A 12,994-nucleotide genomic window follows, 5' to 3' on the forward strand; every position below is an offset into this window, starting at 1 on the left:
TTACTTATTTAAAATCATGTACTGAGCAAGAGTATTCTACTAGATATTATCTTTAACTTAAGCCTTTTTATTTTTAGACAAGTGATCCCAATAGATGGAAACTGGACTTTGTTGACCCACCTATCGGATGGTCAAACGTTAAGGACAATTCGACATTGTATTCACCCAAAATCCTTCTGCAGCCGCATTTGCTAATTTCAAGATATCTTGATTATCAAGCAATAAACAATGGAACAGATATAGTGATTCGTTGTAAAGAGACATATCCTTCATTTGGCCAGGCGGGATCAATTATTGATGATCATAGAGATTCGTTGTAACGAGATATATCCTTCATTTGGCCAGGCGGGAAAAATTATTGATAATCATAGAGATTCGTTGTAAAATGATATATCCTTCATTTGGCCAGACGGGATCAATTCTTGATGATCATGCTAACACCACGACAAAAAAGAAAATATGGAAGCATTGATAACATTTGCACATGGCGAAAATATTAATTACCTAGAAACTATGTCATCAACATACAAAACCCTGTATGTTCCTGACCCATGTCGAACCGAAAGGCACGGAAAACGTTTCATTGACAATGACGTAGGTAAGATACGTACATAATTTGATAACTTGAAATTCTCCAGTCAAAACTTCCATGAGGGATGAAGTCAAGCACGTTCGGTTGCTTTTAGCATTTCCTTAACAACGGAAATACGTTTTATTACACTAACCTAGCATTCAGTTTTATTGATCCGCCTATTAATGTAGTAATTATCGGACGAACTTATACTAATCAAAATGGAAATCTTTAAACAGAAATTTTTTAATCTTTCCATTATGGTATAATCTTGGATATCCGTAAAATATGTCTTGAACATCCTTTAAATATTTATATTCAAATCAGGAGGAAATAAATGCCACTCTTCAAGCAATACAAAATGTGTTGGATTTACTGGTTTGTCTTATGGGAATGAATACATTAAAAAAAACTAGTACCAATAAAACCATATGAAATTTTCTACTGCTTAATCAAGGTGTGGAAAATAAGATTGCAGTACAATAATGTGCTACTATTACCTATTTTCTCAAGATGTCTTGAAATGTTAACATGTACAAATGTGTAAATTGTGAAACATATTAAAATCTTTACAACTGTTTCGTGATGTTTCATGAACAAAACTAAATTTGAGAAGAAAAAAGAATTAACATCGAGAAGCGTGTATTAACCTCTGCACGTGGTTGTTTTTGCAATAAAACCACAAAACTGCATAAGTTTAAATAAAGCGGATTACCATTGGCTATCGAGGACCTTATACAAGCGGTTTATTTATAAACAAGCGAAAAGTTTTATTTATCTTAAGCGTATAATCTAATTTTTTTGGACTAGCTATATAAAAGTTGCGAATCAGTGTAGTAGTATAGTGGGATACCATATGGTCTACGGAAATCCCAGTCAAAAAGGTCGTGGGGACGTTTAGGGTCTATGGGAATTTAACATGGGTGGGATACTCTAGGGTCAATGGGAATGTAACATAGGGAATGTAAAGTGACAATGGATTGGGACTGTCTAGGGTCAATAGGAATTGGAGAGGGGTGACACTCTAGCGAGAGATAAAGTAGAGATATAGACATCGACATATATAACTGATGCAACATACATACATAGATTCATGAACATCAAACACATATATGGCAAAGAAAATAAATATCTTTTCGAGGCATATGAGTGGCCCTGAAAAGGGCCTTTGGTTTTTTGTTAACATCATTCCGTTAACACAGAGGGCATCATATAGGTCTTCTTCTCTTCCTCAAACTTCTGACTTTTGGAACGTAGATGAGGACTCTCGTCAGACAACCTTGTCTCTCCACATATATTCTTCTTTTCCAAACGCTCGTATCGGTGATTCGGATGATTGTCCATGATGATTTGACATGGGTAAGTCCGAACGGAACAGCATCGATGATACGAGGGTAGATGGTTCAACATTAGTCCACGTCTTGTGGAAGAGCGGATCAAAACGGATTGTTTTTTCACCAATCACAATACGCGTTACAAAATTCAGTCACAGCATGGAGTCTCTTCTAATCCGAAGAGAGTTAACTGTGACGTCACATTCCCTACATCGATGCGCTAGCATCTGTGCGCAGTTAATCAATGCAACAAAATTTTCAAACATGACGGAAACTAAGAAAACGATGAATTTCGGTGCACCGGCTGTGAACACGAGAAGCAGTGGCATAGCAGCGGCTACCAAAGTCAACACAGTCCTACTTCCAGAAGAGACCGTTTTTAATTGGAATTTAGTGGATTTTCTCTCTTCTTCGCAAGAATTTCTTCCGGTACAAACATCTTCGCTGCCTTCTCATTCCTTACCATACGTCGAGGATTTTGAACAGAGACAGAAAGGAGAATTGGAGAAATCTTTACAGCAGCAGAAAGAAGCAGAACAAGCTTTTCTCCTTCAACAGCAACAACGAGAAGAGGAAGAGGCAAAAAGGAAACGACAGGAAGTAGAAGCAGCAGAGAAGAAACAAGGTCTAAGAGAGAAGGAAGACAGTGAAAGGCAAACGGTAACGGCACTCGTAGATTTTATAACAGTTAAGGAGTCTGAAACAAATGTGTCAGACATATTAAATATGACCCAAGACAAAAAGACCTTCCCGAGCCAAACAGCCCAACCCTGTTACTTCGCCTGAGACACCCGCCCTAGTGATTTCTACCAAGTCATCGACAGGAACAAGTCCAGAAGTAGGCCTTGGCCGTGGCAAAAGCTTAAGGCAGTTAAAGCTGATTACTTCCGGTTCCTGATTTGTTTATATAAAACAACAAACATCCAACGGTCCTTTTCATGTTCACCCACTTCTCTCGAAAAGAGATAGCATTAATTTTGCCAAAATCAATTAAAACTCAAAATCCCTATTTTGCCCATGATGTACGTCTGTGAATGCGTGAGTGTAGAGCCTTATTCTAAAAAATCAAAATCAAGAGGCACTTACATTTTCCGTCTGATGTATTCTGTTACAAATTTTAGAATTCAATTCACCACACAACACTTTAAAAGGTTCATAGACTTCTTCCGTGTCTTGTCTTCTTTTCTTCTCTTTTTTCTCTTTCTGGACGTGACTGGGTTCTTCCCTTTGGGTGCTACCACTTCTTCCTGTTCTGATCCCCTATCATCCTCTTGCTCCTGTTGTCTTTAAGAGCATTCTAAAGACCAATGCCATTTCTCTTGACAATGATAACAGGTATCTTGACATTTGTCCCTTCTGACACCTGTTTCGCTTGTATGACGGTCAGGACACTCTGTAGCCCAATGTCCTTTCTTCTTACAGATCTAGCAAGTATCTTGAATTTTATCTCGAAAGGAGGCAGAGTAGTCCGTCAGCATGTCTGAAGAAAACTTTCGTTTGACACATCACAAAGCTCTGATCAGAAGTTCGATCTGTGTGGGAACTTTAATCATTCTGGTCGTGTTGAGAGTGAAATGAAGATTGGAAAGGAACACCATGACCCTTTATATAGGGAAGACACTGGTCTGACATGGATATAGAGGACCATGGCGTTTAAAATGTAGACATTTGACGTTTTGTAATCAATATGAAACGATCGCATCATTACTTTTAGAAAGGAGACGAAAATAAGAGACAGCAACGTGATTTATCGCCTCGCACAGTAGCTGAAGTCTTGACTCAAATTCATGCCAGTGGTTTTGAAGATGACATGAGTGAGCCAGAATTAAAACCTAGAGAGCCTACACCCAACCAAAGTCCACCATTAACTCCTCAAAAATAATACCACATTCGAGAGACGGAAAAGCGTTCCTCTAGAAAGTATGGAACAAGAGCTTACAAGTACACGTTGAAGTTTAAAGATTTCAAGTCCAACGTACTTTTGGAGAAAGCAGAGGGGTTCATCATCGAGGTGTGGGATTTTTTGTTAACCACTCTGAAACGGCAATGTGAAGCCAAATAAGACGATCACTTGAGACTTTCTATGCATCTCGACAGTCTGAAGTTCCCAGTTAGGATCGAGGTTAGCAACCCGGCAGACTAAAATTAGGACACAAATAAGATCAGATGTCTTTGACACGTTATAGAGACCCGAATACTCGGCCAAAATATCTGTCTTAATAAAATATATTTAGCCGGTAATTAAAATAACACCACATAAATATCTTCAACCATACGCTAGGAAATAAACAAAAGAAAAATATTGACTAGCAATTATTAGGAACAGCTTTCGATTTCACTTGAGCTTTTCCATTTAATCAAATCAGGCCTCTGCTGTGGGCTAAAATCTCATAACCCAAAGTAGCAAAGGCACATACTGAGAATCTTTGACCAGTATCTGGCCTATAACTATTCAATAGCTTTAATGTATGTTGGAGGAGCTAGGCAGGTTTTAAATAAGCCAGAATTTGGCTAAGGATTCCTGTTGCCATACTCAGTGAGGCTGGTAGAAACCAAATTGTGGATAAATGTACTCTTAGCCAAAATCTGGCTAGTGTCTGCAATGCCTCTTAGTATAACTCACATGTGTGGCTGTACAAAACTAAAATCTAGGTAACTATGATTAGCCCAAATTTGGCTATCTGCAACATTGTCCCTTTCCATAATGTACATCCAAATCATGGATAAATCTATGCTTGGCCAAACTTCGGCTAGTGTCAGCAACAGCTGTTAGTAAAAGTTGCATGTGTGGCTGTTAGAATTGAAAAGTTTGAAAGCTGTATAATTCGCCAAATGTAGCTATCCACTTGGGTGTCTCGTACCATAATGTAAATGTATGACCTTTTAAGGTAGAAACCAATTTTTCGAGAAATACATGTTTAGCAAATATTTGTTTAATAACCGCAAAAACTATTGTTATAAACTGAAGGTGTGGATCAAAGAAATAAAATACATTTTTTAATAAGTGGATGATTAGCCATTGTTTGGAAGGATTGAAATAAAAAAGCTTGGAATGATAAATAAAAAAATGTTACTGTATTCCTTAATAAGTATTCATACAGTAGACTCGTGCTGTAGGGCACCCTTTTAATTGCAAGTCGAGTTTGGTAATAAGTAGTCAAAATCTGGTTTAGTGGCTTATAAAAAAAAGTCATCCTTTCCCCTTTCAATTTTCTATCAAGTTTGCCTGCAGGTGTTTTTGCTTCCATGGATCCTTGTGTACTGTGACCATGATTCTTTTCCCATCCCTAAACTCTTCAACCACACTTAATAAGACTTGCTTGTAATCTCAACTGCCTGACTGATTTTAACAACTGCCTTTAATTACATTTATGGCATATGCAGTTAAATTTATTGTAATCTTGCAATGTGCTATGTCTTACTAATCTTTTATCTATCCATCTACCTATCCATCTACTTATATGTACTTGGCCAACTATTTTTTTTCTTTGTCTCTATCTGCTGCCTTCATCTCTCATTTACTTTCTCTCTCTCTCATTCTGTTGTATCATGTCTTTCTCTTAAATCCTTGCACATTACACTCATTTGTATATAAGGCCACCTATAAAGAACACATGTGATCCTTATGTTAGACTACTCATTGTTGCATGCCATTTTAAAATGTATATAATAGATTACAGAACTGAAGTGTAACATTAAAATTTAATGAATGACAAAATACCAAACCATCCCAGTGATTTATATAAGATATTTTTTATGCATAAATTCATGAGGTAAATTATTTATTTTACCTCCACCCACCACCATCCCATTCTAATGTGTGCCAACCCTACCATTCATAAATGTGTAATCAGAATACTGTCTAGTGAATACACATTTTCTGAGCTGTAATCCATAGGAAATGAGTAGATTCAAAAAAATAATACCACATTGCTATTAAATAACCACAATACTAACAATACTAACATATGGCCTTTAAATATCCTTATTTTAACAGTAAATTTAGAACTTTCTGAAATTGTTTTATTTCAGGAATGCTTTTGTAAGTTTTGCTATAAAATGATGTGATGACTTAACCTGTGCACATTTAAAATTCAGTACACTTGACCAGTATGTTCCTGTATATAAATCTTTGTAAGGAATGACTTAATTGGCTTTAACCTTCAGTAAGCCATAAACCTTTGCAGCACAGAAATAAAGTACAGTACAGCTAATATGTATAATCTATTCAACCAACAAGTTGTCTATGCAATAAGAATGTAAATGAATGAAGGAAAAAACGTTCAACTGATATTATGTCTTTATTTTAATATTTCATAAAAAGGGATAGGAGACACATATTGGATGATAGTATATACCGGTAGGTCAGAGAGAGTAATAACAAGGAAGCATATTATCAAGTATGTAATCCATTTTATTTTTAAACCTGACATCACATAAGAAATGTGACTCCAGCTTTAAATATAACAGGAAATACAAACAATGATATTTTTGTTTCAAGTTCAAATGTACATGTTCATAATTATGTAAAAACTTTGCTTCTAAATTGTTATATTTTGTAACATACTTAAATCTTAACACAGTTTTATCAGGATATTTTCCATATATTATCAGCATAAAAAATTCCATTTCAAAGATTGCCTGAGGTTCAACTTTTGTGATTTAAAGTCAAGTGGTTAAATATTGAAATTTTTACACACTCTAAAGACATGTCTTCTATTATAATTGAAAAATAATTGATATGACCTAGTGACTATACAGTGATGCTGTTTTACCCATTAATAACGATTCAGTTCTTCGATGATAAACACCCAATCATAATACTTAGGAGAACTATTACTATCAGTCAAATCCAGTGCTCCCAAATTAAAACTCTTTAGCTAAAAGGAGAGAGGATGCAGTTAGGAGGCAGGTCTTACCTAAGATATCAACCAATGAAGCTCTTGAGAGTGGTTCAATAATTCATACCTGTGTTTAACTTTTAATGTACATTGCAACTACTTCCTTTATTTGTTCATGATCCTTTTCCATAACACATGTTTGTTTGTTCGCTACCTCTAGTTCAAACTTGTTCATTAAATAAATTTTGTTGATTTTCTGGATATCTTTCATATTTAATGTTGCTTCTAAACCATCAGCAAATTGAAATTAAAAATTTCCATTCTCAAGTTTCTCAAATGGCTTTTTGCAGTATGTCCTTTCCTTACCCTCCAGTAGTCCCATGTAGATTGCACCAGCATTGTACTCCACCAGCCCAATAGCATTTGGAGAGGTTACCTACAAAGAAAATCATAATTGACAAATCATTTTCTACTTTATTGTTGGGACTCGAAAATAAATTATTTACTAACAAATTAACCTTCTGTACATTATGCCTTGTGGATTAATGTTACTTTAAAGATACAACTGTTTTCATAAAAGAAAGTCTATTGACTTTTATGTCCAAATTTCTTAAATATGATGTTGGTACCTGAAATGAATTGTATTGTGCTGATGACAGTGAAGGAATCAATATAGAGTATAGGATCACATCACACCATCAGTATTATTCAAGTTTTGTCATACCCTTAGCACTAAACGTTTATTACTGGTATTGGGTATTGATAAACTGTATTCGATAAACAACTAGTGGTAGAAGAAAAACTGTCTTATTTTCATTTGCAATTACAGAATGATAAGAAAGCACATAAATCACAATTAATAACCATACAAGCTTATGAAAACAATTGTGTTGCCAAACAACACTGCTTTTTTTAGATGAAGTCAGTCACTTCTAAATCATACTGGTAGCTCCACCAGAAAACCCAAGGCAACCAATGTGACGTGTTAAGGCTGCACATACAATATGAATATATTTTGACATCTTTGCAGTAAAACTCTGGACCCATAAAACATGCCTAACAATTATAAGCATGTGAAAATATCATGACAAAGTTTTAGCTTGAACGACACATGCTCTGTTTTGTTTGCTAACAATTTCAAATATTAGAGGAATAAAAATTTCTTTTGAGAAATATTATATATAACTATTTCTTCTCATCACAATATTTACTCAGTTTTATGCCATAGACTATAACAAACTACAACACAAAAGCATGGTGAATGAGAAATGAAAGACAACATACCATGCCAAAACTGAGCCAAACTTACATGGCCAATTTGACACTTGTGGCAATTGGTGACAAGGTTGCCCACCCTGGGTCTAAGTTGGTGTGACCGTTGTCATTACCAGCCTGAAACCCAATTTAATACCATTTATATAAATTCATTTCAAATAAATATTATGATATAGTTGAAGTGTAAAGTCAAGCAAGTGTTCCCTTTGCAGATTTTACATTTTTGATATTACAGTCAAGTCATATTTTCTCTTCTGTAGTAAACTTTATTGCAACTGATTCCAAAATATTAAATCTTATTCAATTCTCATTCACCAAAAGAGGTATTAATAATTAATACAATCATGAATTAACTGTATGGTACTAAAATATACCATGATCTTGTGTGAGATTGTAATAAACAGAACTGTACCACAAGACAACAATAATATACTGACTTTGTATTATATCAAGACTGTCATGGTTATGAACTCCAACTTTATTCAGGTTTTTTCATAATAAATGATCATCTTGTGTTATGGTTGAAAAGAAATCAAAGTTCAATTTAACTCCATTCTCTCCACATTAGTCAGTTGTTAAGGGCATACTCATCCTCAGTGTTATAGTCCAATGTAATCTTATTTGGATCAATCTTGGTGGTGTAATATATGAATGGAGAAAGAATATTATCATCCAGATTAAAATATTTTTTATTCAGACTCTACTGAAAATCTTAACTGGATGTGCGTTATGGAGTCTGATGTGTGCGAACAAAGCAATGTGTATCATGACCTTTTTATTTAATTTTTTAAACTCCTGCAGAAAAAAGAAATTTTTAGATCTATTAAACTGTATTAACAAAAATATTTTCTGCAGCATAGATTTTCCTTTACTTAGTAGTGACAAAGCTCACATATTAAAGTGAATGGTTATTTCCTTTTATGGTAAAGCAACACAAGTAAGTTATTTAGTGCCAAGTATTTAGTGCCAAGGCACTTGAAGTATAGCTTTTGATTTTTGTGGTTCTGGAAGTTGCAGTATTTGTTGTTGTTGTATTATTAACCATTTCAGTAATTTAATGAATGCAGAGTATACTGCTCTATAAATGAAATTTAAGGGAAGATAATGTAAAAGTATGTTTCACTGCAAATATAAATTGTTTAAAAATAATAATAGATCATTTATCATATGACTATTCAGTTGTGGTAACTAGTATTCCATCCAATATCTATATATTAAAATATGTCTTTTCATACAGCTGGTGATCATTAAGATACAAGTCCAACTGAACATAATCAAATTATCAATGCAGGTGTTTTTATTAGTAGTAGCATTGCCAGTATAAGTGTTAGTATTAAGATTTCATATACAGGCACAAGTATATCTTAATGTTTAAATGATGCTCCTTGTTACTACATAAAATATGTTCAGTGAAACAAATGGTTCACTGGTAAATTGGCAGTAAAGGTCTTCACTGAATGATGTTGCACAAACTATTTTACAATAAAACATATATGATGCATCTCAATAATGATGATGATGTGGAGGAGGAGGATTAATACTAATGCAGTTGAAGTTATCTTCATCACTTAAGTTCTAACAGATGTGTAATTGTTATGTGGCTCATTATTAATTTAAAACTGGTCTATGATTCCTGGATCTAGACATATCTGGTCCCCTGCTGTTGTGCTGCTATGGTCTTTACAGTTCATTAGGATATCAGTTACACTTGGTTTACATTTAGAACCCCATGGGATGGAATGCCCAGTTTGAAACTGAGAGAAAGGTTGAGTATCCATAATATAACTCCTGCAGTTATTATTAGGTTTGATGTCAACGTTTTCATTAAAAGCTTTTCAACTCAGGTTCTATTCTACCATACACATAAATAAAGTCAAATGCAAGGCTCTCAGAATTGTCCAGTTTGTTTTATATGTTTTCATTTTGATGGGCAGGTCAACTGTGCAGCAGACAGACTGTATATTGCCACTGTACCATATAAATATCAGTGCTTAGTCTGCTCTCAGTGGCTGTGGTTTGATTAGTTACAAGTGTCATCGCATGTGACTGATTATTGACCAATGTAAAGAAACTCCCAATTATGTTTGTGATGAGCTAAAGCAGCTGCACAAATTTGAGCTTTAGTTTGGTTCTGGTATGGTCAAAACATGCAGGTACATTTTGATCTTTAGAAATTCCCATGTAATACTTTCCAAATCTAAGTATGCAATTGATTTGATAAAAGTTTGGAGATCATTGTTTAGGTTCTGTTCTTACAATACTAGATATACCTGACTACTCCATAGTGAAATGGCCAACTGTTATGTTATGTAAGCCATATGAGTAATTTTAGCCATTTGTTTAAGTGTTTTCTCATTAATTTCATTTGTGTCACAGAGTTGCATGCAAAAATTCTTTCTAGAATAAATTTCTTTTTATTTTTATTGTATTTTATGATGTTAATTTTAATCCCTGAAGGATTTTTTATATATAAAAAGATCAAATGCTTTATGTATTATAAGGTAATTAATGGGGGCAGGATCTGCAGTGAATCAATGGTTAGTGTGCTAGACTCCTGATAAAAATGTTTGTGTTCAAATCCTGTTATCAATCAGCCTGGGTGGCCTACTGCAGTGTACCCTTGCCTTACTCCAATTCCCTTAGTACTCAGTAAACAACTAGTGTTGCTGTACCATAAATAATCTTTTTGTTAGAAATAGAGCCCTTATAGTTTTTGCAAGGTCAGTCAATCAGACGCAAAATTTGAGATTAATATACATGAATATATTTCACAAAATTGTTCTTTTGCTATATCTTGATGAGATAAACCTATTTACCAAGTCTGATAAAATTAATGAAAAATAGTTTTAAGAGCAGTTAAAGCAAGCATGGCAAGTGAGATGTAGGACCATTACATTATATGCATAAATTTTGCTTACAGCCTCAGACATACAAGCAAATAATTAAACAAGTCAGATCTAATTTGGATCATAAACACTGTTGTGCAAGTCATAAGAAACTCTGCCAATCAGATGCAAGGTCACTTCATTAACATACCTTTATCACACTCATAATAAGCATCATTGTGAAGCTTGATTATATAAGCCCAATGGCCAAGTTGGATCAAACTTGAATCAGCAGTAGTTTCATGTGCTTAGAATCTCATGTATTTGTGTGCATGTTTGCTTCTTCAATCTAGATCTCATTTATATAAGCCTGTATTCTAAGTTTTGTAAAAACTGCACTATATGTTTAAATATTGCATGAGGTGGTAACATGCTCAGTCAGATGAAAGATCACCTTATTTATTATAATTAATGGATAACACTCATCAAACTTTTAGGACAACTTAATGATTTTAGCCTGTATTGTGGAAGTATGGCTTTTAGGCTGGTTAATAAACTCAACTAACCTGATGCATGATCACCTCATGTATATACTTGGATTTTGCTCATTATTAGATTTATCCAAGTGATGATTGAAGCCCCAAACTCAAGTTTTATATTTTAAAAAATTGATCAGAACTATGGACTCCAAAGTAGAAAATTTCTTACTGTTGAAAGACAGAAGGGGATGTGAAATAAATAACCCACACTGGACCATTACATAAACCCACATAGCCTTTTGGCCAGTTGAGATAAAATATAAGCAATAATAATGTTAAATAAGATTGATAAATTATGTATCCTCACATTACCTCTAGCCCTTTTCAACATGGATGGTATTTTTCTTCCATATATGTCAGTTCTTAATTAGTGGCTCTTTCCCATTATGAATGTTGTAGGTGAAACTCTCAGAATTAGGCATTTGAATTCATATCTGTAGGGGGAAAAAAACTCTTTATTGGTCTGCATATATCAATGTCACCTTTTCTGTGTTAGATTAAAACTAAGATATATGTGTGTGTTCATTTTAGAATTTAAACATACTTGTCTCCATGTGTTTATTTTGCAGTTGATGATAATACATAACTGGTTCAATGGATAAAATGTTCTTATTTCTTACAACTTCTCATTATATCTGATTTTACATTCAGTGTTTGTTTCAATCAAAATATTTGTATTTATTTGTTAATATTAACACAACTGATACAACATATTTCAGATGTTAAATTTAAAAAGAAGTGAGAGAGAAAGTGAAAGAGAACAAAGAAACTGCAACACATATCTTCAAGCAGATTTTGCATTTTAAATACCATATGATCAAATCTAATAAGTGACCATAGGGTCAATTCCACAACACAAATGTACAAAGCTATATGAAATTTACCATGAAACCAAACTGAGCATAATGTGTGATTACGTGTGTGCTAAATTTACTGAAGAATTTATTTTTACTTACTTTGCTAGGGAATGCTTCCACAGAAATAAATATGGTACATGTAGTAAATACTTAACTGTAATACAACTATTTCCATTTTTAAAATATTGTGTATCTTTTAAACATAATGATTCATTGAAAAATTAGTTGAAAATGAAAGCTATATTGATACTCACATTGACTGATGTAATTTCCAGCAAGTTTTCTTGGCAATTCCTTGTCCCTTGCTTCTGCTCACACTTTCATCATTCCTGTTCAGTTTTAAGGTACACTAGAGAAGTGGACTATATGATGGGCTCAAACTGTTAAATGGGACTTGTATAGCCTTGGTTTATGGTATAACGGTACCAATTGCGCAAGTCCAGGTGGGCGGCGCTTAAGGTGTATGGAACATTGTATTCAGAATTAAAGAACAACACTAGCTGTGATTGGTGCATTATGTAAGAGTTGTACTTTCTGTTTGGCTTAAAAAACTGTTGAGCCTCTTGGCAACATGTGAGTTTGTGTTAATTTCTATCTAGATCATATTTTGTATTTTTTATGATTTTTTTTAAAATATGGTACACATGGCTGAAAATGTGCTTGTTGTGACTAGATAACTCTTACCCCTGTCTAGTTCCAGTAGAGTTATCTCTCTTAAATGCAATGGAGTACCTGGTTATGTCATTGTCAAA

General features: G+C 34.1%; 1 long non-coding RNA gene across 1 annotated transcript; it reads right to left on the reverse strand.

Moving 5' to 3' along the window:
• Positions 1 to 6,308: 6,308 nt before the first annotated feature.
• Positions 6,309 to 12,577, reverse strand: LOC149797673 (uncharacterized). The gene is made up of 3 exons (XR_016421549.1): positions 12,497 to 12,577; positions 11,698 to 11,819; positions 6,309 to 7,182 (listed from the first exon to the last, which is right to left on the reverse strand). It is a non-coding gene; the product is annotated as an uncharacterized LOC149797673 (long non-coding RNA).
• Positions 12,578 to 12,994: the final 417 nt, after the last annotated feature.

This window comes from Sinohyriopsis cumingii, chromosome 6 (genome assembly GCF_028554795.1).
Source record: "Sinohyriopsis cumingii isolate HCF-2022 chromosome 6, ASM2855479v2, whole genome shotgun sequence".
Lineage (NCBI taxonomy): Eukaryota > Metazoa > Mollusca > Bivalvia > Unionida > Unionidae > Sinohyriopsis > Sinohyriopsis cumingii.